Here is a 23,062-nt window from a genome sequence, read left to right as displayed (position 1 = left end):
TAAGGTTCTCAAAATTCCCACATTTCCCCAAGGTTAGTAATAAAAGCGACCCTGTATGGACAATTTAAAAAGGGTACCCAAAAGATGGCGTCCGCACCTCGTGACCAAAAGCCTGTAAGATTTTACAAGCTTGGACTCTGCAGCACAGAACAGGCAGCTTTGGGAAATCGAAACTTAAAATGCATTTCTGTGAAAAGGACTTTGTGTTTGAAAAGCCAGACAGCTAGGCAAACACTGAATATGCATTATGTCAGATCAAAACAGATCAACCCGGTTAGGCCTAAGCATAAGGCCATCAGTTCATCCGCATAAATAATCGGAAACAGCTTATGGAAGCCATCAAGGCTGCACAGGCCAATTGAAATGCATTAATGACAATACAGCCCGGACATCGGGCCATCAGGTGCGATAAATGGCCATCTAAAACCAGTTAACTTAGATTGGTATAATCATTTAAAACAGCCCGCCAAAAGTTAAACAATGGACTGACCTGATTTGGTGCGCAGATAAGGAGTTGAAGGAAAGAGTATAATTGTAGGCCCTCAGTAGCAATCGCCCTGCTCTCTCTTGACTCTGACCTCTTGTCTGGTCTTGGGCTGCTGCCGCCTGTACTCGTGCCCTGGCCTCGTGGCGGGTTCTCTTCTCGCTCCCCGCATTGTGTAAGCAACCAAGGACATCCATACCAAACATGGGAGAGGGGAACGAGACCCGAATCCAAAGTTATACAGAACACCCGGGCCACCAAAAAGGGGCAGATGAAACGAGGCAAAACGAGGCGAGACGAAGAAAAAGGTAAAGACCCGACAAGAGCAGAGAAGGGCAGCAGAAGACGCATTGATAAAGGCCAAGTGCCTAGTTATAAGCTGGCACTTGGGGAAGAAAATATATGGACAGTGAGAATAAGTTGGCTAGTTAAACACTGCAATTAAGCTGGCATTAAATGCAGGTGTCCATGCCATAACGAATATACCGGCGCTTGACGCTTGGGTAGTAAAATCTAAGCAGTGAAGACTGCCAACCGTCCTGCTAATGCAACGTTACCACCAATGACCGCCCGAGGGAGAAGGAGAAGAGAACCCATCGCGACGAGACGACAATGGTAGCTGAGGAGAGGAAAGGTGTGTCGCAGCAACAGCTCCAGCGCCGTGCCCTGAGACCACATGGCGATGGAGTACCCCAAAGGACAGGAGACCAGACCTCAAATCTTGCAACTGCTAAAACAACAGGCTTTGCTTTGGATTGGTGAGCATGAATTCCTGGCCCCTCATAGCTTAATCTAGTTAGGTATAGGGGTGGGATAAGGATAAAGGGGATTGTTAAAGTAGTTGGTTTTCCCTCGATGTGGCGTGTGTTACCCGTTCCCTGTATAAGTATAATTATTGTTCATGCCTGTAATTTTTATCAGTAATTTCTCATAAGACTGTGTTTTATTTCTGTTTTAATAAAATCGTGGTTTTCTTACACCAAACCACTTGTCTACTCGATTTTCTGTATCGCCACCTGTACCTAAGTCCGGTCTCTAGAACCCAGGGGTGTGGGAGCGATTCGAACCGCTCACAGGCAGTCAGGGGCATAACTGACTGGGCACACGTGCCACACGCCACCCCCTACATGATGTCAGCAGAGGTTTGGTGGGATCCTCATAAAGGGGTTTCCCATCGTAGTTATGGCAGAGGAGAGGGAGAAGCTTTGAGAATATTCACCCCCAAAAAATTCAGTTACACAGTTATCTATAGAGCAGAGCCAGGGAGGGCAGGGGAGGGTAGAGCAGGGCAGGGCATGGCAGGGAAGTGCAGGGCAGGGGTGGGGAGGGGAGGGGAGGGGAGGACAGGGAAGTGCAGGGCAGTGTAGAGCAGGACGCACCCTCGATTTTCAATACACTACTGTTCCAGTACAGCTACAACACTGGTATCTATCTGACTATGTGGAAAACTGCCCAGGTATGTCCTGTCCACAAAAAGCAGGACAAATCCAATCCGGCCAATTAACATCCCATCAGTCTACTCTCACTCATCAGCAAAGTGATGGAAGGTGTCGTCGACAGTGCTATCAAGTGGCACTTACTCACCAATAACCTGCTCACTGATGTCCAGCTTGGGTTCTGCCAAGACCACTCGGCTCCTGACCTCATTACAGCCTTGGTCCAAACATGGACAAAGGAGCTGAATTCCAGAGGTGAGGTGAGAGTTACTGCCCTTGACATCAAGGCAGCATTTGACCGAGTCTGGCATCAAGGAGCCCTAGTAAAACTGAAGTCAATGGAAATCAGCTGGAAAACTCCCCACTGGCTGGAGTCATACCTAGCACAAAGAAAGATGGTTGTAGTTGTTGGAGGCCAATCATGCAGCAAGACCTGGACAACATTAAGGCTGGGGCTGATAAGTGGCAAGTAACATTCACACAAGTGCCAGGCAATGACTATCTCCAACAAGCAAGAGTCTAACCACCTCCATTTGACATTCAACAGCATTACCATCGCCGAATCCCCCACTATCAACATCCTGGGGGTCACCGTTGACCAGAAACTTAACTGGACCAGCCACATAAATACTGTGGCAACAAGAGCAGGTCAGAGGCTGGGTATTCTGTGGCGAGTGTCTCACCTCCTGACTCCCCAAAGCCTTTCTACCATCTAAAGGCACAAGTCAGGAGTGTGATGGAATACTCTCCACTTTCCTGGATGAGTGCAGCTCCAACAACACTCAAGAAGCTCCACAACATCCAGGACAAAGCAGCCCACATGATTGGCACCACATCCACTACCTTAAACATTCACTCCCTCCACCACCGGTGTACCGTGGCTGCAGTGTGTACCATCTATAAGAGGTACTGCAGCAACTCGCCAAGGCTTCTTCGGCAGCACCTCCCAAACCCGCGACCTCTACCACCTAGAAGGACAAGGGCAGCAAGCACATGGGAACACCATCACCTGCAAGTTCCCCTCCAAGTTACACACCATCCTAACTTGGAAATATATCGCCGTTCCTTCATCGTCGCTGGGTCAAAATCCAGGAACTCCCCCCCCCCCCCCCAACAGCACTGTGGGAGTACCTTCACCACACGGACTGCAGCAGTTCAAGAAGGTGGCTCACCACCACCTTCTGAAGGGCAATTAGGGATGGGCAATAAATGCTGGCCTTGCTAGCAATGCCCATAACCCAGGAACTAATTTTTTTAAACTGGCACAGGAAAGGTTTGCCCAGAGAGCTTGGCCTGTAGCACACCTGGCTGGCAGCAGGAAACAGCAGGAGAGAGCTTTGGGTTATGACCAGATTTTAGAATTCACCAAAGTCCAGAGCCTCATCTACTGTACTCACATTGCCCTGTGTTAGTGTTAGGCTACGTGTTAGTGTTAGTGTTAGTGTTAGGGTTCTTGTTAGTGTTAAGTTAAGGGAAAAGGTTAGGTTCAGGGTTAGGGTTATTGTTAATGTTCGGGTTGGAGTTAGTGTCAGTGCCAGTGTCTGTATTAGTGTTGGGGTTATGGTGTTAGCGTTAGTACACTGCGTTAGGGTTAGGTTACATAAAAATTTATAGAAGTTACCACACAGAATCAGGCCATTCGGCCCAACCTGTCCATGTTGGCTTTTATCTTCCGTGTGTGCAAATAGTCTGGGCGCATTTAGCCTTCCTGTTCCCATCTCCCTCAGCCCCTTTTCCTTCATCCATCTTATCTTGAATGTTGACATAGTTTCGGCCTCAGTCTCAGCCTGTTTGATGCTTACAGTCTGTTCACCATAGCTGGGCATGGGTGGTGCCGCCATTCAGCTGCGTAATGTGCCATTTCATCAGTACCTTTTAGACAAGTGTAAAGTCTGTCATACAATATAGGCAACTCAATGCTAATGAGTTTTAGTTCAACTTCACAAGTGTTACCCATGAATTGTGCTGTGCTGAAGTCTTGAACCCACAACCTTCTGACTCAGAGGTGAGAGAGTGCTACCCACTGAGCTATAGCTGATACCTCAAGCTGGCCTGCAGACAGCCTCAACCACAGAGAGTGCCCTGTGAGTGATGGTCAAGGTCATTACTACCCTCACGTCCAACTGCCACGGGGAATACCCACAACAGCAGGCAATGTGCAGCCCACAGATGGATCAGAAGGCTTTGTTCTCCACGGTAAGCTCCCGCATCACTCTCCCCAGGGAGCAGCAACAACAGGATGGGAGGACATTGCCATTCCTCAGCCTCACAGAGTTCCCCAAAGACCAGGGAGATATTGACTGCACTCATGCCAGTCCAAAGGTGTGCGGGTTAGGTTGATTGGCTATGATAAATTGACCCTTAGTGTTAGGGGGATTAAATACGTGGGGTTACGGGGATCGGGTGGGATATGTGTCGGTGCAGGCTCGATGGGCCGAAATGGCCTCTATCTGCACTGTGGGGTTTACATAGATACATAGAAGATAGGAGCAGGAGTAGGCCATTCGGCCCTTCGTGCCTGCTCCGCCATTCGATGAGATCATGGCTGATCCTTTAATTCAGTATCCCGTCCCCGCCTTCTCTCCGTAACCCTTAACCCCTTTTGCCCGTAGAAATATATCTAATTCCCTCTTAAATATATTTAATGAGCTGGCGTACACTGCCCTCTGTGGCAATGAGTTCCACAGGTTCACCACTCTCTGAGTGAAGAAATTCCCCCTCATCTCTGTCCTAAATGGTTTAGCCCTTATCCTTAAATTATGTCCTCTAGTTCTGTTCTCACCCGCCAAGGTTTCTGTGATTCTGTGATTCTGTGATGTGGCCATTGAGGCCCTGGACACAATGCCACGGTGTACATGAGCTACAAGGGCTTCCACCAATCTGGCTAGAGACCAGTAGTACAGGCCCACATCCCAGGCAGCAATCGTGCTTCTTTTATCTTAAGGCAATCCTCTGTGCCTAAGTTATTTGGCAGACTTTAACGAGACCAAGTAACCTGGCTATTGCCAACCTTGTGAGACTCATGCTCAGAAAGTGAATGTAAATACAAAGCCCATCAGGGTGACCATGGAACAGACCACTGGCATTTGACACAGCAGTTAAGAAAAGCTGTGAGGATACACCAGGCTCTTTGTTGTTTTTTAGTTAATTCTCGGGATGTGGGCATCATTGGCAAGGCCAGCATTTATTACCCATCCCTAGCCACCCTGAGAAGGTGGTGGTGAGCCTTCTTCTTGAACCGCTGCAGTCCGTGTGGTGAAGTTACTCCCACAATTCTGTTAGGTAGGGAGTTCCAGGATTTTGGCCCAGTGACGATAAAGGAACGGTGATATATGGCCAAGTCAGGATTATGTGTGACTTAAAGAGCAACTTGGAGGTGATCCTCTCCTGGCCAACCTCCCACTTTGCACCCTCCGTAAACTTGAGCTTATCCAAAACTCTGCTGCCGTGTCCTAACTCGCACTAAGTCCCGTTCCCCCATCACCCCTGTGCTTGCTGGCTCCTGGCCTGGCAACACCTCGATTTAAAAATTCTCATCCTAGTGTTCAAGACCCTCCATGGCCTGGCCCCTCCCTATCTCTGTAACCTCCTCCAGCCCCACAACCCCCGAGATTTCTGCACTTCTCCAATTCTGGCCTCTTGAGCATCCCCAATTTTAATCGCTCCATCATTGGTGGCCGCGTCTTCAGCTGCCTGGGCCCTAAGATCTGGAATTCCCTCCCTAAACCTCTCCACCCCTCTACCTCTCTCTCCTCCTTTAAGGTGCTCCTTTGATCAAGCCTTTGGTTACCTGTCCTAATATCTCCTTATGCGGCTCGGTGTCAAATATTATTTGATAACGCTCCTGTAAAGCACCTTGGGATGTTTTACGATGTTCAATGTACTATATAAAAGCAAGCTGATGTTGTTAACAGTGTTCCCATGCGCTTACTGCACTTGTCCTAGGTGGTGGAGGTTGCGGGTTTTGGAAGGTGCTGTTTACAGGGAGCTTGGGAAAGATTAATCCATTAAGTGACTGCTTGGGCACCAACAATAACAACAGCAACGTGTATTTATATAGCGGCTTAACAGAAAAAATATCCAAGGCTTTTCATAGAGGAGTATTTAGAACATCGACACGGGGCCGAAGAAGGAGATATTAGGAAGGGCGGCCACAATCCTGGTAAAAGTGGAGGGTTTTAAGGAGCGTCTTAAAGGAGGAAAGGGAGGTGGTGAGGCGGAGGGGTTTAGTAGAGCTGCCAATGGTGTAGCGAAGGGAAGGGTTGTTGAACAGGTAGCCAGAGGCAGAGGAATGGAGAGCTCGGGGCGGGGTGGGGGAGGGGGGGGGGCGAGCACAGGAGAAGGTTACAGAGAAGTGGAGTCAAAAAAGTCCGTTCTGGGTCAAATAGGAAGCCGAGGTTGTGAACAGTCTGCTTTAGCCTGAGACAGTGACCAGGGCAGGGGATGGAATCAATGGCAAGGGTCCAAAATTCGTGGTGAAGGTGGAAGACAATGGCTTTGGTCGTACCAATGTGGATTGATATGATGTGGACATATAGACACATGGGCCCCGATATTGATGGGGAGGCGGGGAGGGTGTGGGGGGAAGCGCGGTAGCACGGGGAAATTCCAGCCAAGGCCGGGGACATGGCCCTTAATGGCAAGGCCTCATTAAATAACCTGCTGCGGTCTTTCACCCGACACCTGGTCAACGGGTGGGAACGCAAACAATTGGCAGGAGGCCCCCAGCAGTGAGTGGGTGGGAATGCTCGGGGCGCGATCGGAAGGGTGACGGGATGCAGCTCCAAGTCTTGCCCAAGATCCGGCTCCAGGTTTTGCCCTGGTTCCAGCTCCAGGTTTTGCCTGAGGGGGCAGCCGACACTGCCCCCTCCCCCTCCCCCCACCCCTCCCCGTCCCTCCCCCTCCCCTCCCCCTCCCCGTCCCTCCCGCTCCCCTCCCCCCACCCCTCCCCCTGCCCTCCCCCACCCCTCCCCTCCCCCCCTACCCCTCCCCTCCCCTCACCTCCCCCCCTCCCTCACCCTCCCCACCTCCCCCCTCCCCTCACCCTCCCCTCTCCCTCCCTCCCTCCCCTCACCCCCTCCCTCCCTCACCTCCCCACCTCCCCTCCCCCCTCTCCCCCCCCCACCCCCGCTCAGGCCTCAGCTTGCAGTTGCAGATCCTGATGACATCATCAAACCCGATCTGCATATTTAACAGAGGAGGGTCCTGCTCGGCTGCTCAAAGAGCGGGTTAATATGGGGGCACGGTGGGAAGGTAGCGGGATCAGAGGGGGTAGGACTCTCCCATTATTTTAACTGCCCCCACCCCCACTCGGTTTCCGCCAGCTAGGGACAGTTAAAATTGGGGTCATGGAGTCAGTTGAGACACCTGCTTCCTCAGGCTTGGCCGGAATGGCTGCCAAGTGGCTCCAAAGCTGAGAACCTCAGGGATCTTCTGAAAGCTGCCCTGGTGAGGCTCCCTCACCAACAGAGGCAGCCCCTTTAGGGAAAAGCTCCTGCTGCCGTTCCTTCACCTGCGAAGAGAGCACAAGAATAATGGGAACAATATCTATATTATTGCAGGATATGCCGCAGGAATGTCTTTCCTTACTGGGACACTCTGGTGCTTGCTGCGAATACCGGGCACAGAATGTACTTTGTTGCGTGTGTTTGTGGGACATCCACCTGAGGGGAACAACTCCCAGCGCAGTCTCTTTCCTGATCAACTCACTCGGGGCAGCATGATCTCCTCTGGCCAACATCGGGCTCTGGTGTCCACAAGATGAACAAGGGTGTGGTTTGGTCCATCTTAGTTCATCCAACTAAAGACCCATTGTTGTATCCAATTGTTTCTTGGATAATTCGAGGATTTTCACCTCCAGTCATCTACTAGAGGGGAATCTCCTGACATCAGTCCTAAATTACCTTTCAATAATTTGAATCTCTGTCCCCTTGCCTTACTCTCGGAATGTGGTTTGTAGTAATTTTCTGCATTTATCTTTTCCATTCCATTTTCTTTCTTGTGCATCTCAGTAAGATCAGCTCTCAGTGCCTCGTCTGAGGATGAAATAACCAAGGGGGTAATTTTGACGGTGTGATATCAGAAAGCGGGTGATAGTGAATCCCGTTTTATATCTCGCCCCATTTTTATTTCCATTGACTTCATGGGAACTGAATATCGGGCTGGGTGTATAACGGGCGGCCAATGTGAAAGTGCCCTTTTTGCGATACCGCCCGAGATAAATTTCTACCCGCGTGAGTTTTAAGCCCAAAGGTGTCTAAAAGAGACGTAGAAACACAGACAATTGCAGGGCTAGGGAGACGCACACGGCCCATCAAGTCTGCCTTCCTGTTGTCCCAGCAGTTGTAACTGATGATGAGTTTCCCGTGTCCAATTTCACCTTGGAGAAATCTTGGGGCAGGTTCTCCTTGTTCCTGTGCTTGGGTGTTTTGGATCACAGTGAAAGGAGGATCACACGCTCGTACGGGAGCCCGTTTGATTTTTCCTGTATTCGCTGCACCCACTTCATGCAATACAGCCACAGGAACAAGAAAATCTGGCCCCAGAGCCTTCCTTGATAAACTTTCCAAAAACCACCAGCCCTCCCTCCCTCTCAGTGAAGCATTTCTACATTCCCTCTTCAGCTCATTCAAAACATCAGGCACACGCCCATGAATCAACACAGCAAAAATGTAAACCATGTCTCATTTGTTATAAAATCTGCTTTCATATTTACTCCTGCACCCTTGTTTGTTGCGGTTGAAACTGATTGTAGTGTTTTTTTTTGATAAAATGGGGTACAAGAGAGCTGGAACTGCACCCACACTCTGCCCTGATATAAAGCCCAGAGCAGTGGACCGTGCGGCTCGGCGAGTGAAGAATCGACCTATTGTTAGTGGCTTCTGGCTGCTTCCCAAGCTGCTAATTGATACCAATGGTTAGATCTATATTTCGAGTTACTTTTACTGTGACAATAAAACAATTGTTTCTGTTGCCAACGGTTGGAAAAACTGGTTTCAGTTTAAGAAACAAAAGTTAATAATTAATCCCAAGTCATCAGTGAAAACCAGCACATTTTGTGTAAAGTTTGATCATTTTAACTGGAATGGCCCCAGATTTCCAAGAAATTATGTAGCCCTCAAGTATTGACCACTATTGTGCATTATTTAATATACTTTAATGGCACATTGCTAAACAGACTGGGCTTCTGTTCTAATCAACGTGGCAGCTATTATCTACTGAATGGTGGCCAGCTCTCTGTGTGCTAGCCTGGGTCACCGGGTGGCAAACTCATGTTCTTCCTGTCTTGAAACCAATTAAAGAAACATAAACTATTTTGAAAGTTAAGATGATTCATTAGAACCCTGTTAAATAAAAAGGTTTCTTTCCCTTTAATGGCAACCAGTAATGTTGCTAAGTCTTCAGTACATATAACGATCCCACTCGGCACAGAGCTGTCTATTCTGTTTTCCAACTCTGGGCTGGCAGATGGACTGAGATGATCCTTTCTGGTCCTGTGCATTCCCACATTCCGATGTTCCTATCTGTATATTGTGACTTCTACCTGAGTTTATCGGTCGCACTGAATGATTGCTGAATGAATCAAAATCTCCTCGTGCGGTCTGCTGCAGAGTGACAAACTGCATATTATGGGTGCATAATAATCATCATAGAATCATAGAAAGTTACAGCACAGAAGGAGGCCATTCGGCCCATTGTGTCTGTGCCGGCCGACAAAGAGCTCTCCAGCCTAATCCCACTTTCCAGCTCTTGGTCTGTAGCCCTGTAGGTTACAGCATCCCAAGTGCACATCCAAGTACTTTTTAAATGTGATGAGGGTCTCTGCCTCTACCACCTTTTCAGGCAGTGAGTGCCAGACCCCCACCACCCTCTGGGTGAAAATGTTTTTCTTCAATTCCCCTCTAAACCTCCAACCAATTACTTTAAATCTCTGCCCCCTGGTTATTGACCCCTCTGCTAAGGAAAAGAGATCCTTCCTATCCACTCTATCTAGGCCCCTCATAATTTATACACCTCAATTAAATCTCCCCTCAGCCTCCTCTGTTCCAAAGAAAACAACCCCAGCCTCTCCAATCTTTCCTCATAGCTAAAATTCTCCAGTCCTGACAACATCCTCGTAAATCTCCTCTGCACCCTCTGATGTGCCTCAATAATCCCGAGACTCGATGTTAGCGAAACAAAACAAGGCTTTTATTAACTTAGAAGATAACACGCAGTGGAGAGAGGTATCTTCCATCTGGAGCTCTGCAGTACTGGATATGAGGCCAGACTGAGCTGGCTTACATAGAGGCCAGGTATGGGCGGAGCCCTACACACAACACATTCCATACATTCCAATATACAATACAATGGTGAGGAGAAACCTGAAACCAACCACAGTCACAGGCAATACAATGGTGAGGGGAAACCTGAAACCAACCACAGTCACAGGCAATACAATGGTGAGGGGAAACCTGAAACCAACCACAGTCACAGGCAGTGATGAATGGAATATTTCATCACACCCTCTCTAGTGCAATCACATCCTTCCTGTAATGTGGTGACCAGAACTGCACGCAGTATTCTAGCTGTGGCCTAACTAGTGTTTTATACAGTCCAAGCATAACCTCCCTGCTCTTATATTCTATGCCTCGGCTAATAAAGGCAAGTATCCCATGTGCCTTCTTAACCACCTTATCTACCTGTCCTGCTAGCTTCAGGGATCTGTGGACGTGCACTCCAAGGTCCCTCTGATCGTCTGCACTTCTCAGTGTCCTACCATTTATAGTGTATTCCCTTGCCTTGTTAGCCCTCCCCAAACCTCACACTTCTCCGGATTGAATTCCATTTGCCACTGTTCTGCCCACCTGACCAGTCCATTGATATCTTCCTGCAGCCTGCAGCTTTCTTCTTCATTATCAACCACACAGCCGATTTTTGTATCATCTGCAAACTTCTTAATCATACCTCCTACATTCAAGTCCAAATCATTGATATATACCACAAAAAGCAGAGGGCCCAGTTACTGTAAGGCTGGCATGCCCTATCGATGTCACACTGAACATCTAGACTTGTGTATTATGGAGCAGTAATTTCAGGATGTGGGCAGTATGTTCAATCATTTGTTTGTCATGCGCTGCAAACCTATTGACAGGAGGAGGTGATTTGTTGATGCGACGGACTAGTCTTGTTCAGCTCATTAACGCTGGGACACTTTATACAGATGGTTCATTCCAACAATTCATTCAGAAGTAATGCTGTGGCAGTGGGTCAGACCGTCAGACGGCACTGATAGGGGACAGGTGAAGGGCGAGCTGTTACAGGATGGAGCTGCAGCACGTTCCCTACAGTGTCTGTTAGATTGACTGCTCCACCTGACCTGTAAGTGGCTGAGGAGAACTGGCAACCGCAGGGAAAGGCTGCCCATCACTGAAGGTGGCAACAAAGTGAAGTCCCACCAGCACCAAGCACACTGACTCTCAATTTACACTGATCCCGGCCCACTGCCGTAACTATGGCAGGGTGGAACCCTGTCCACTCGCCCACACGCCTGCATGCCCAATCTCCCACTCGCCCAATCTCCCGCTCACCCAATCTCCCACTCTCCCGCTCGCCTGCTCTCCCGCTCTCCCACTCGCCCAATCTCCCGCTCTCCCGCTCTCCCGCTCTCCCACTCTCCCGCTCTCCCACTCTCCCGATCTCCCACTCTCCCACTCTCCCACTCTCCCACTTGCCCACTTGCCCACTCGCCCACTCATCCTCTCGCCTCACCGCCCGCTTGCCTGCTACTTACATCCTGACCTGTCCCACATTTTGAGGTCAGGGTTTTTGTACACATCAGGTGGGCACTGGAGCCATTTACAGCACAGCTGGGGCAGGTATAGCGGGCGGGGGTGACGTAAGAAAACTACTAGGCACTTGGTCTAAGCCTTAAACAAAGCTTTAATCAACTGTTTTACAACATGGAGGTCTAGTTGTGTCCTTCACTAGTTCCTGTTAAGAATGTCCTGCGCAAGCTGGGCCCGTGCCCGAGTATTTATACTCTCCCTGGACAGCGGCACCCGTAGGCCACTCAGTATTATTTCATAAGTCTTTCTTTCATGAATGACTGATTCATGTCACGGGGCAGGTACCTCTGGTGGGGCAGGTACTGCGGGCGGGGCAGGTATCTCTGGTGGGCCAGGTACCTCTGGTGGGGCAGGTACCGCGGGCGGGGCAAGTACCTCTGGTGGGCCAGGTACCTCTGGTGGGGCAGGTACCGCGGGCGGGGCAGGTACCTCTGGTGGGACAGGTACCGCGAGTGGGGCAGGTACCGCAGGCGGGGCAGGTACCTCTGGTGGGGCAGGTACCGCGGGCGGTGCAGGTACCTCTGGTGGGACAGGTACCGCGGGCAGGGCAGGTACCGCGGGTGGGGCAGGTACCTCTGGTGGGGCAGGTACCGCGGGTGGGACAGGTACCTCTGGTGGGGCAGGTACCTCTGGTGGGCCAGGTACCTCTGGTGGGACAGGTACCTCTGGTGGGACAGGTACCTCTGGTGGGGCAGGTACCTCTGGTAGGCCAGGTACCTCTGGTGGGCCAGGTACCTCTGCTGGGCCAGGTACCTCTGGTGGGCCAGGTACCTCTGGCGGGGCAGGTACCTCTGGTGGGCCAGGTACCTCTGGCGGGGCAGGTACCTCTGGTGGGCCAGGTACCGCGGGTGGGGCAGGTACCACGGGTGGGGCAGGTACCGCGGGTGGGGCAGGTAAGGACTCAATGCCAGGGGACTTACAGCATCAGATGATGCTTTGAAGTTTAAACGAATGGCCTATTTTGGTAATAAGGCTGGTTTCCTTACTAAAATTAATTGATTGCAGCATTGAAACCCCAGCCTTTTAAATTTTGAATTGCCTTTAGCTGTTGGATGGTGGAGAAGAGTGCAATGAGGGGTAAAGTTGTCCCCAGTTTCTCAGATGCCTCCCTGGAAGTGTTGTTGGAAGAGGCCAGGGGCCAGGAGGGAAGAAAATTCCCAACATCATCACTCAGAAAGCTTGGAGAGAAGTGACAGATCAAGTGAGTTCCACGAACATCACACCAGGACCTGGATGCAGTGCAGGAAGAAGTTCAATGACCTCACAGGATCAGCAGAAGTGAATACAGCTCCTCCTTTCTCCACCTCTTGCATTGCACCTGGTCACAGTCCCTCTACTCCCTCCTCCAGCATTCAGAACAGCGACGACTCCTGCTTCACTTCCCTCACCACAAATCACAAGGGTACAAAGCACCACCTCCCATTCTCACTCCCGACTCAAAATCACCTGCAGCGATGGGACTCACTGCCTGCACCTCCAGCAATGCTGTGACATTAGGGGGAGGTTTATGTTTGTTTGGTGCCCAGATAATTAATGGCAAACTTTTAAAGAAATAATTCATAATTTGCAACAAAAGTACATTCCCTTAAGGAATAAAATCCCCATGGGAAAAATGGTCCAACTGCGGCTAATAAGAAAAGTTAAATATAGTATTAGATTAAACGAAGACACTTATAATGTTGCCAGAAAGAACAGTAAGCCTGAGGATTGGGAGGATTTTAGAATTTAGCAAAGGATGACCAAGACATTGATAGAGAGAAAATATAATATGAGAATAAACTGGCAAGAGACATAAAAACATATTGTAAAAGCTTCTCTTGGTATGTAAAAAGGAAGAGATTAGCGAAAGTAAATGTGGGTCGCTTAGAGGCAGAGACAGGAGAAATTATAACAGCGAATAAGGAAATGGCAGAGACAAAAACAAATACTTTGGGCTGGATTTTCTCAATGGAGACGTGATGGAGGCGAGACTGCTGCTTGCCGGGTCTATGTCCCACCTCCATCAGCCTCTGGCCAACCAGCGGGATTTTCCCCTGATTTCCCCAGCGGACTCAGCAGGCCAATTAGGGGGAAGCCACTGACAGAGCACATCAACATCTGGCATGCCATCTGTCAAGATTTCTTGAAATAAGAAATGTCAGCGTTTGACAGCTCTGTGAAGCTGTCATCATCAAACCTTTCAACTTTGTAGAAATCACCTGGCTGTTGGTTCGGAGGATCCAGCAGCCAGTCTGTGAAATCTACAATGAAGATGTTGGGACTCCGGATCCACGGCGGCTGAAGGCTGTAGGCAGAAACAAAGATAAGTGAACATTTTATAACACTTAGCACTCACCTTACATACTTACCACTCCACACTTGCACCCATCACTCACCTCTACATCTCACTTTCAGACCCCTCCGACCCCCGCAGACCTCCTTAACGTCTCCTCCACCCCGACGGTGTTCTCCGAGGTCGGGAAGCCTGCACTTGAAAAGGTAAAATGGGACTAATCATTTTTTCTGCCTGTTAACTACCTGTTAAATACATGTCCAAATCATTGTGGACTTCAGGACGTCCAAAGGCGGAAGTCACACCCCCATCCACATCAATGGGGCTGTGGTGGAAAGGGTGGACAGCTTTAAGTTCCTCGGAGTCCACATCACGGAAGACCTCTCCTGGTCCCTCAACACCTTGCTCTCTGGTGAAGAAGGCCCAGCAGCGCCTATATTTCTTAAGGAGGCTGAAGGGATATAACCTGTCACCCCTGATCCTCTCTAACTTTTACCACTGCACTATAGAGAGCATCCTGACAAACTGTATCACAGTATGGTATGGCAGCTGTAGCTACTATGACCGGAAAGCCCTGCAGTGGGTAGTCAAAACTGCCCAACGCATTACCGGCACTCGGCTACCGACCATAGAGCACATATACCAGAAACGCTGTCTACGGAGGTCACGGTCCATCATCAAAGACCCTACCCACCCCAGCCACAGTCTGTTTGCCCTCCTACCATCTGGGAGACGCTACAGATGCATTCGCACCCGTACGACCAGATTTAGGAACAGCTTCTTTCCCAGGGCTGTCATCCTACTGAACTCCACAAATAAACTCTAAAGCCTGCACATCTGCCAATGCACTTTATTATGGTTATATTTATGTTAATATACTACAAGCCAAATGTATGTTGAATGTTTAAATGTCTTAATCCAAATGTACACTCTCGGGAGCCGCAAGCCTACATTTCGTTGTACTGCACTTGTGCACTAACAATGACAATAAAAGTTGATTTGATTTTTGATTTTTGATTTGTTAACAGGCAGTTAAAAGAATATAATCCCTTTCCTGCCTTGAGGAGACAGGACCCGGGGCAGGAGGGCTTCCCGCCTCCTGGCAAAAGGGCACGGAGGCAGGATGGGGGTGGGTTTGCCAGCCGCCCCCACATTCTGCAACTTTACCGGCTGTCCCACCTCTATACCCGCCTCCTCGGGGCTGAGAAAATCCAGCCCTTTGTGTCTGTTTTCATGGTAGAAGACACAAAAAACATTCCGGAAATAGTGGGGAACCAAGGGACTAGTGAGAATGAGGAACTTAAAGAAATTAGTATTAGTAAAGAAATAGTACTGGAGAAATTAATGGGACTAAAGGCCGGCAAATCCCTTAGACCTGATTGCTTACATTCGAGGGTTTTAAAGAGGGGGCTGAAGTGATAGTTGATGCATTGGTTTTGATCTTCCAGAATTCCCTAGATTTTAGAACGGTCCCCATGGATTGGAAGGTAACAAATGTAACCCTGCTATTCAAAAGAGGAGGGAGAGAGAAAACGGGGAACTACAGGCCAGTTGGCCTGGCATCAGTAGTCGGGCAAAATGCTGGAATCTATTATTAGGGACGTGGTAACAGCGCACTTAGATTGGGCAGAGTCAAATTGGAAAACTTGAAAATCTGTTAGAGTTTTTTGAGCTTGTAACTAGCAGGGTAGATAAGGGGCAACCAGTGGATGTGGTGTATTTGGATTTTCAAAAAGCATTTGACAAGGTGCCAAACATGAGGTTATTACACAAAATTAGGGCTCATGGGATTCGGGGTAATATACTGGCATGGATTGAGGATTGGTTAACAGACAGAAAACAGAGAATAGGAATAAACGGGTCATTTTTGGGTTGGCAGGCTGTAAATAGTGGGGTACCACAAGGGTCAGTGCTTGGACCTCAGCTAGTTTCAATCTACATCAATGGTTTGAATGAGGAGACTGTGTGCTGATGATATAAAGCTAGGTGGGAAAGTAAGCTGTGAGGAGGACACAAAGCGGCTGCAAAGGGCTAAGTGAGTGGGCAAGAAGGTGGCAGATGGAATATAACGTGGAGGAATGTGCAGTTATCCACTTTGGTAAGAAAAATAGAAAAGCAAAATATTTTAAATGGTGAGAGATTGGGAAATGTTGGTATCCAGAGAGACCTGGTGTCCTTGTACACAAATCACTGAAAGTTAACATGCAAGTACAGCAAGCAATTAGGAAAATAAATGATATGTTGGCCTTTATTACAAAGGGATTCGAGTATAAGAGTAAAGACGTCTTACTGTAATTATATAGGGCTTTGGTGAGGCCTCACCTGGAGTACTGTGCACAGTTTTGGTCTCCTTACCTAAGGAAGGTTATACTTGCCGTAGAGGGAGTGCAACGAATGTTCACCAGACTGATTCCTGGGATGAGGGGATTGTCCTATGAGGAGAGATTGAGTAGACTAGGCCTATATTCTCTAGAGTTTAGAAGAATGAGAGGTGATCTCATTGAAACATACAAAATTCTTACAGGGCTTGACAGGGTAGATGTTGGGAGTCTAGAACCAGGGGTCACAGTCTCAGAATAAGGGGTCGGCCATTTAGGACTGAGATGAGGAGAAATTTCTTCACTCAGAGGGTGGTGAATCTTTGGAATTCTCTGCCCCAGAGGGCTGTGGAGGCTCAGTCGTTGAGTATATTCAAGACTGAGATCGATAGATTTTTGGATACTAAAGGAATCAATGGATATGGGGATAGTGCAGGAAAGTAAGGTTGAGGTAGAAGATCAGCCATGATCTTATTGAATGGCGGAGCAGGCTTGAAGGGCCAAATGCACTACTCCAGCCCCTATTTCTTATGTTCTTACACTTCACTCCTTCCACTAACTCTCTTCTCACCTGCCGCCAATTGCAGAACCGTCACCTCTTCTTATGACTTCTTCCTCAATTCACACTAAAACCACTCACTTCCCATTCAACACCTCCCCATTTTCCTGCCACGTTGCTTCTTCTTTCCACCCTCGGTTTATGCACTACTTGCAGAAGCCCCATACATGTGCAGTTACCTTCCCAGTAGCTACTCATAGGTCTCTCCTTCTTCTTCTGCAGGAGAGGACACGCACAACATCAGGAAAAGAAATAAGATGGGGGAGGAGCACCCAACACCATGGCCCTCACCCAGGTGGAGCAGGAGGCATTGGAGGTCAGTGGGACAAGAGCTGACAGTGTTGAGATGGTGAGGCTGGCGACTCCTCTGAGCAGGCTGACTGCTTATCACTTGTACCCCTCTGTGTAATACAAGCAATTACACCTTCAGCCAACTTCTGTACCTCAACCGGCATGATCAAGTCTTTCCTGTGCGAAGATCCAGCTTCTCATTGCCCTACTAACACATCCCTTTCCTCTAGGCCCTTCTCAGCAGCAAGATCCTCCTCAAACAGGCACCTTGCCAGAGGGCATCCCTCCTGAGGAAGCACCATCATACATTCCATCCATTCCAAGCACCAGTGCAGAAATTGCCACCCTGGATGGGATGGGTAGCAAGTTAGAGGGGCCGGCATATGGTGAAACGCACAGCACAAAAGAGCAGGAGCAGGTAATTGTGGTAAGGACAGCCCAGGAGGCATCCTCTCCCAGCTCTACTGAGCGGGATGGAGAGGCAGACTTGTGTGTGAGTGAGCAAGTGAACAAGTGAGTGTGAGTGAGTAAGTGAGTGTGTGAGTGAGTGAGTGAGTGTGTGAGTGAGCGAGGGAGTGTGTGAGTGAGCCGGTGAGTGTGTGAATGAGCGAGTGAGCGTGTGAGTGAACAAGTGAGTGTGTGAGTGAGCGAGGGAGTGTGTGAGCGAACAAGTGAGTGTGTGAGTGAGCGAGTGAGTATGTGTGTGAGCGAGTGAGTGTGTGAGTGAACAAGTGAGTGTGTGAATGAGTGAGTGAGTGTGTGAGTGAGCGAGTGAGCATGTGAGTGAACAAGTGAGTGTGTGAGTGAACAAGTGAGTGTGTGAGTGAACGAGTGAGTGTGTGAGTGAGCGAGTGAACAAGTGAGCGAGTGAACAAGTGAGTGTGTGAGTGAGAATGCGAGTGAGTTAGTGAACGAGTGAGTAACTGAGTTCATGACCCAGTTGCACTCCCAGCACAGCCCCACCCTCTGGCAGGGCCTTGCGCCACACCAGGAGGTGGAAACAGGAGCACAGTTGGAGGCCAGAGAACACAGCAGCTGCAGGCTGGACTATGGGGCCTGAGGCCTTCAGGCCGTTGTTAGAATCTAGCAGCCAGAAGGAGTCCAGGTCCCATAGTCCAACTGAACCTGCAACAAAAAGAATCAGAGAATCATAGAATGATACAGCACAGAAGGAGGCCATTCGGCCCATCATGCCATCTTTGGTAGAGCTATCCAATTAATCCAACTTGGACAGAATCTAATCCCTTCATTATTTTAAAGACAATTATATCCCCTCAAAGTCTACGAGCTCCTCGAAACCACAGTCCTCTAAGGCTAAAGACCCTTAAACGAGGCATCGATTGCGTGGCCCTCCTCTGGATATTTTCCGGGACCTCGATGTCTTCCACAATAGGACCAAAACTGTTTGAATCAAGGCCTTATATAAAATAAGAATTGTATCTAGTTTTATGTTCAATTGTCCTAGTTACTGCCCCGTCACACTGGTCATAGACCTTCAATGCTTCATCAATGACAACCCTCAGGTCCTACACCCACTCGACTGACTTGAGCGGGCAGCCCTGCATGCTATAACTGTCTACATGAAAGATATTTGCCCCACACGGGCCCAATTCCATCATTGTATTTAGATCCACCTGCAGATTATTTATTTAATCTAGGGTCCTTACAGTCACACATATCCCCAGATCATTAATAAAGATGGAGATAGGCAATGTCCCTAACATGGATCCCTACAGGACTCCGCAGTAACCAGACCCAACACAGAGCTTCTTCTAATTACCACCCTCTGCCTATGCTATTGCCATCAACTCTTCATCCAACCTAACATCTGTCCGCCTATCCGACAAGACCCAACCTTACTTAGAAACTTTTTGTATGGCTCTTTATCAAAAACAGAGATTCGGGGTTAAGGGTAGTTACACAGACTGGTGGAAGGTAGGAAGTGGTGTTCCACAAGGATCAGTGCTGGCACCACCGTTGTTCACGAGTTACATCAACAATTTGGTCTCAGGAATCAGAAGTACAATTTCAAAATTTGTGGATGACACCAAATTGTGGGGTATAGTTAATTCTGAGGAAGTCTGCTGCAAAATACAAGAAGACATTAAGAAACTTGGACAATGGGCATGTAATTGACAAATGAATTTCAATATAGATATTTGTGTGGTGATGCATTTTGGTAGAAGGAATATTGGGAACCACATACATCTTGGAAAATAAGAGTGTAAATGGAGTGGAGGGGCAAAGGGATTTAGGGGTACAGATACTTCTTAGGCAGTCCCTCGGAACCGAAGATGACTTGCTTCCAGATTTAAAATGAGTTCGCAGGTGACTGATGAGTCCAATGTGGGACCTACAGTCTCTGTCACAGGTGGGGCAGACGGTGGTTGAGGGGACGGGTGGGTGGGGTGCTTGGGTTGACGTGCGCTCCTTGCACTGCCTGCGCTTGGCTTCCGCTTGCTCCCGGCGAAGGAACTCGAGGTGTTCAGCGCCTTCCCGGATGCTTCTCCTCCACTTTGTGCGGTCTTGGGCCAGGGATTCCCAGGTGTCGGTGGGGATGTTACACTTTTTCAAGAAGGCTTTGAGGGTGTCCTTGAAGCGTTTCCTCTGCCCACCTGGGGCTCTCTTGCCGTGCCGGAGCTCCGAGTAGAGTGCTTATTTTGGGAGTCTCGTATCGGGCATGCGGACAATGTGACCCGTCCATCGGAGCTGATCAAGCGTGGTCAGAGCTTCGATGCTGGTGATGTTGGCCTGAGCGAGAACACTGACAATGGATTTGCCAACAGATACACCAATCACTAAAGGAAGTGTCGGTTTAGCAAGCCCATACAAAATGCAAACAAAGCACACGGGTTCATTTCTAGAGGAATAAAATTGAAAAGCAGAGAATTTATGTTAAACTTGTATAGAACCTTGGTTAGTCTCCCTATTATAAAAAAGGATATAGAGGCACTGGAGAAGGCACAAAAAAGATTTACAAGGATGATGCCAGAACTAACAGGTTATTTCTATCTGGAAAGATTGAACAGGCTGGGGCTCTTTTCTCTTGAAAAGAGAAGGCTGAGCGGTGACTTGATCGAGGTCTTTAAAATGATGAAAAGGTTTGGTGGGGTAGACACAGAAAAGATATTCATACTCCATACCAGTGCTTCTGACATGTCTTCCTTTTTCCTCAACCGAGGATTCCCCTCTACCGTGGTTGACACGGCCCTTGACCGTGTCTGTTCTATTTCCCGCACTTCTGCCCTCACCCCTTCCCCTCCCTCCCAGAACCACGATAGGATTCCTCTTGTCCTCACCTTTCACCCCACCAGCCTCCACATTCAATTGATCATCCTTCGCCATTTCCGCCTCCTCCAACGTGATCCCACCACCAAACACATCTTCCCCTCACCTCCCCTTTCAGCATTCCGAAGGGACCGCTCCCTCCGCGACACCCTGGTCCACTCCTCAATCACCCCTAACAGCCCTTCTCCTTCACCTGGCACCTTCCCGTGCAAGCGCAGGAGATGCAACACATGCCCTTTTACCTCCTCCCTTCCCACTGTCCAGGGCCCCAAACACCCCTTCCAGGTGAAACAACGATTTACTTGTACTTCTTGCAATCTAGTATACTGTATTCGCTGCTCACGATGTGGTCTCCTCTACATTGGGGAGACCAAACGCAGATTGGACGACCGCAGTGCGGAACACCTCCGTTCAGTCCGTAAGGGTGACCCCGAGCTTCCGGTCGCCTGTCACTTTAATTCTCCGCTTCACTCCCACTCTGGCCTCTCCGTCCTCGGCCTATTGCATTGTTCCAATGAAGCTCAACGTAAGCTCGAGGAACAGCACCTCCTCTTTCGATTGGGCACTTTACAGCCTGCCGGACTCAACATTGAGTTCAACAATTTCAGATAATTATCCCTGCCCCCATTTTTCATGCAGTATGATTTTTGCCATTCCCATTTGCAACATTTTATCTTTCCTGCCTCTTACAAAAGTACAGGATGTTCTTTCAATTCCTTCCTCCCCTCCCAACACGCCCCCCCCCCCCCCCCCGGCCCCTGTCTCTGCACCTGCTTAATATCTGTTACATCTCCAGCTTTTTCCAGTTCTGATGAAGGGTCTCAGACCTGAAACGTTAACTCTGTTTCTCTCTCCACGGATGTTGCCTGTCCGGCTGAAAAGATACTTCCACTTGTGGAAGAGTCCAAAACTAGGGGCCATAAATATAAGATAGTCACTAATAAATCCAAAAAGGAATTCAGGAGAAATATCTTTATTCAGAGCGTGGTTAGAATGTGGAACTCGCTACCACATGGAATGGTTGAGGTGAATAACAAAGATGCAGAACTTACTAACCAAAGTCTGCCAGCAGTGGAGAGGTTACTGATTGTCTTGCAATGAGTTCCATTGACTGCAGATCTACCTTTCAATATTAAGCCCCTCCAAGAAAGGTTGGGTGCCAGTACAATGCTGCATAGAATAGCATCCAGGGTTGCTAAGGCAGCAATGATGGTGTAACATCAGTGGGCTTCTGAATGAGGTTACTGAATTCTGGAAAAACCCCAAAGGAGTAATACAGGAATTCTGTAAAGCATTGATTTCCAGGAAAATCTGGAGGCAGAGAGGCTTTGGCACACAAGCCAAGGTCTAATTAAGGAAGCCTGAAACTGCAAATAAACCTGCCAAGGATAAGTCCGAGGAGTTAATTGATGGGTCTAAGCTAATCATTAGATAAACAGAAGGGCTTGTGATAGGACATCAACGTAGGGTTTATGGCCCCTTTGCTGGCTGATTGCCCAGATATGTAAACACTAGCGAAAAACTACAGTACATGGCTTTCATCAAGAAACAGATGAGTGGACTGATTTTCCTCTCCAGTGTGCCTGTGGAACATTCAGATCCCAGGAATGAAGGAGAGCTAAAGGGGAGGGTGGTCTATAATACCTGGCCTCTGTCTTCTTGTGCTTGCCTAGGAATATCTGGATTTCCCCAAGGGGGCAGAGTGCTTGTGCCTGCAGCAGATTCAAGCAAAAGGCAGTCATGCGAATGAGGTGGGAGTAGACTTTACCAACCCATCTACCCCAGTGTGTAAGACGTGTATATTTTTACTCCACTCTAACAGTACTTAGAGTTCGGACCCGTATTGGAACAGGCAACTCGAGTCAAAGATTTCAGGGTAACTATTCTTTACTTAAAATCAACAGCGATTACAAACAAGTGCAAGCATACTAACACCAGCGAGTGATCAGTTCGGCGGTGACCAGTAGGTTCTCTTCTCTGTGCGACCGATCAAGCCGCCCGACCCACTGCAGCAGCCCCGAGTGTCTTTCGACTGCACTTTTTATACCCCAAAACTTAGCAGACCGCCCAATGCATACGTGTCCCAGACCACATGAACAATGGCCAGTAGTTGTTTTTCTTTCTCCTCTCCTTATCTGTTAGTCAGTGGGCCTCAAGGCCGGTTATGCCATTGTCTGAAGATGTTCCTGTTAACAATGGCTCGAAGGTTTGTTTCACAGAACTCTCAAGGCCCCCTGCCTTACCTATTATGGAATTTGCCCAGTAACACGGCCCTCAGCCTCTCAAGATATGCTGGTCCATTAAATTTGGTCAACTTTGAGTTTAGTCAAGTTACTTTACAGCGATGATGTATTCTTACAAGTGCCACAAGGACGCCAAGTCTGTGGGGCACCCAAAAGAAGTGGGTCCTGGGTCCTGGGCGCTGCATCGAGCTCCTCTTCAACTGGAGCACCTGAGAGGAGCAAAATGTCATGACCAGAAGACCAAAAAAGATGAGAACCTTTTTCTTTCAAGGATAGCAGGTTAGGGATCAGTGCTAGAGGCCTTCTGGCTGCTGTTTTTGGTCCAGAACTTTGGCGGCCATTGG

The sequence above is a fragment of the Somniosus microcephalus genome, chromosome 27 (genome assembly GCF_052327205.1).
Source record: "Somniosus microcephalus isolate GS21.2 chromosome 27, FLI_Smic_1.0, whole genome shotgun sequence".
Classification (NCBI taxonomy): domain Eukaryota; kingdom Metazoa; phylum Chordata; class Chondrichthyes; order Squaliformes; family Somniosidae; genus Somniosus; species Somniosus microcephalus.
Note: the sequence above shows the minus strand (reverse complement) of the source record.